We start from the raw sequence: 3,069 nt of genomic DNA, 5'->3' as shown, positions 1-3,069 counted from the left end.
CTGACCACCAGGGGGCAGCTCCTGCATTGAGTATCTGCCCCCTGGTGGTCAGTGTGTGTCATAGTGACCAGTCATTCCCAGTCTTTCTGCTGTTAGGGTCAGTTTGCATATTACCCTTTTACTATATAGGATAGATGCCTGGTGCACGGGTGGGGGCTGGCTGGTTTGCCCTGAAGGGTGTACCAGATCAGGGTGGGGGTCCCGCTTGGGTGCCTGGCCAGCCTGGGTGAGGGGCTGATGGCTGTTTTCAGGCTGGCCACACCACCTTTAGTGTGAGGGGTCCCCACTGGGGTGCCTGGTCAGTCTGGGTAAAGGGCTGAGGGCCGTTTTCAGGCTGGCCAAGCCTCCCCAGCGACAGAAGCTCCCAGCCTGTCCTTTTTTTCTGGGATTTATTTACCTTCTATAATTGAAACTTTGTAGCCTGGAGTGGAGCTCAGAGCCAGCCAGGGCTTGGCTTCCTCCATCACCAGGGGCAACGCAAGGCTCTAGCTCCATGGACAGGGCAGGCTGAAAGCAGGTATCTGGGGTTTATTTACCTTCTATAATTGAAACTTTGTTGCCTGAGTGGAGCTCAGAGCCGGCCAGGGTGGGAGGGAGGGAAAGCCTCCTGCGCTCCAGTTCCATGGCCACGGCCAGCTGAAAGCAGGTATCTGGGGTTTGTTTAGCTTCTATAATTGAAACTCTGTTGCTTTTGGAGCTCAGAGCCGGGCTGCGGCAGGCAGGGAACCTTGGCTTCCTCCATCACTGGAGCAAGCAAGCCTCCTGCTCGTTCCAGCTCCATGGCTGCCGGCCGCCATCTTTGTTGGCAGGTAATTTGCATATCTCACTGATTAGCCAATGGTAGGTGTAGCGAAGGTATGGTCAATTACTATGTTTGTCTATTATTAGGTAATATTCTTAAAGTATTTTATTGAATTCAACCACAATTAAGGTTTTTGCAATAAGATTAATATACAAATAAGTAAAAATGATTCTACAACATAAAAAAACAAACTTTCTGAATTTAAAAAGTGAATAATATATGCATTTCTCATTTTATCAACTGACTTTACCTAACAAGTGAAAAATACAACATTTCTTTTGATCATTTCCTGGGGGATGCCTGTAGTGTTCTTCAAGTAATAAAGAATCTATCTGACTACAGACTAAGAGATATATAGAAGAAGCACTGATTAAAATGATAAATGCCCCAAACAGTGGAAGGAGCATTTTGCCAGAGGACGCAGAGGGATGGGTTTGGGAACCTGGAACTGGACCTGGAGCTGGAGCTGGTGCTGGAGTAGGATTGTCAATATCTTCTTGACTTTTATATTCGGGTAATGGAAAATATTCTGAAATTTTCATTCCAGGCATTTGGATGGGTTCATGGTTATTCATACCAGGTAAGACAGTGGACTCCTGGCTTTTCATTCCAGGGTCTTCAAGCTTCTGTTTTTTAGCACCAGGGCTGGTAACTACCCACCCTGTGATAGATGGGTAGAAAATATTCCATGTTCTCAACACAATTTGCCATTTTTAGTCCTTCTAGAAATGCACACTCGTAATGGCTGCAGGTCTTGTTTGTGCTTCGAAGGATAAGATTATTCCTAGCCCCATCCTGTGACACATGAAAAATCTCATTCAGAGGTATTATAATAATTCTTTCACTTTCTTTATCAAAAAATGTTTCAATGGCAACCCCACAGCATGTGTGAATGGTTAACAGAATGTGTTGGTCACTTTCTGCTTGAGGTTTAGCTGAATGTGCCAAGGTAAAATGGCCAAATCTGGCTTGGTTTAGCCCTCCAAAGGTAAATGAAGTCCCCTGGCTTGTGCTATACACCACATTTTTGTAGTTATCCTCACAAGGTCTTCTCAGCAATCGCAGGGCTCTGGCCAGGTAAAAATGAAAAGCTTTGAACTGGAAGCCATAGATCTAATCGTTTCAAGATTGGCCAGCCATCTTCACAGCTTCATTGAACAGATGGTAAAAGGAAGTTTGTTCTTGAGCTTCAGAAATATATGCCATCAGCGCTATTCCATGGTTATCTCTAAAACTCACAGGGAGAGAGAGCTGAGTCTTCCGAGCTTCCCACTTGGCTTTTGCATTTCCCCACACATCCTCAAACAGCTGGTGGGCCTGGCAGGTGACTCCATTATTTGTCTGGAGAAGTTGAGGAAAGCTGTCTGTGGCCCGCTTTTGTTCCCATGCTGCCTTGTATCTGAGCCTGTGTTTTAGAAGAGGTTTTTTTGGGGGAGGGCCAAGATTGGTTGGACTTTTTACCTGCTTTACCATTTCTGCTTAAGTGACTTTTTTTCTTGAGCCTGAGTGAGTGCACTGATATCTCTCAATATAAATGATTATAAGGAGCCCAACCTACACTAGACGGGAAGACCAATATCACATAGGAACTAACAATCATGAGTGTTATGAAAGGACTAATAGAGAATTCTCTGGAATGTTATATAAAAGGATTATATGTTCAAAAGCAACAATTAGAATAGGAAGAAATAGAAAGTGCTCAGCTCAGGGAGGCTCTCCTGGTCTACCCGGACTTCAGCTCCCAGTTCCTCAGGGGGAAAATGTCACAGGCCAAGAGCCATGTCTGTCACCTCATTAGTTTCCTTCTCTCAGGACTGTCACCTGTGGTCCCTGCCATTCACTAACCAGAAACTGGTACTTAAAGTGTATTATTCAGGTTTATATTATTTATGATGACAGAGCCAGTCTGGTACCATTTTCTGTAACTGTACTAGAATTAATAGTTTCATTTTATTTTAAAATACATTTTCCTAAGGAAAAATGATGCCAAGTAACTTTTGATCTGGTAGTGCTTTCAAATATTGTATTTTGTGATTTGCCTGTTATTTAACTGGTACCACTCACATGTGGTCGTAAACACTTAGATGGTTATTTTTCTGTTTTTCAAATCTGTATTTAAGAGATAGCCATTGTTTACACGCCACCAGAACTCGTCATTCAAACTCTGGTACTCAAGCACCATGACCACGAACCCTGCCAAAGTCTTGTTCCATTAGGCTACTTTAGTGATAATTTCGCTCTTTTGTTATTGTGTGTCATGCATTATT

General features: G+C 43.7%; 1 pseudogene; it reads right to left on the bottom strand.

Moving 5' to 3' along the window:
* Window positions 1-1,038: 1,038 nt before the first annotated feature.
* Window positions 1,039-2,275, bottom strand: LOC102433396 (annotated as a pseudogene).
* Between the last annotated feature and the right edge of the window lie 794 nt (window positions 2,276-3,069).

The sequence above is a fragment of the Myotis lucifugus genome, unplaced genomic scaffold (assembly GCF_000147115.1).
Source record: "Myotis lucifugus unplaced genomic scaffold, Myoluc2.0 scaffold_0, whole genome shotgun sequence".
Lineage (NCBI taxonomy): Eukaryota > Metazoa > Chordata > Mammalia > Chiroptera > Vespertilionidae > Myotis > Myotis lucifugus.
The sequence above is the reverse complement of the archived record's forward strand: the minus strand, read 5'-3'. Positions and strand labels throughout refer to the sequence as shown.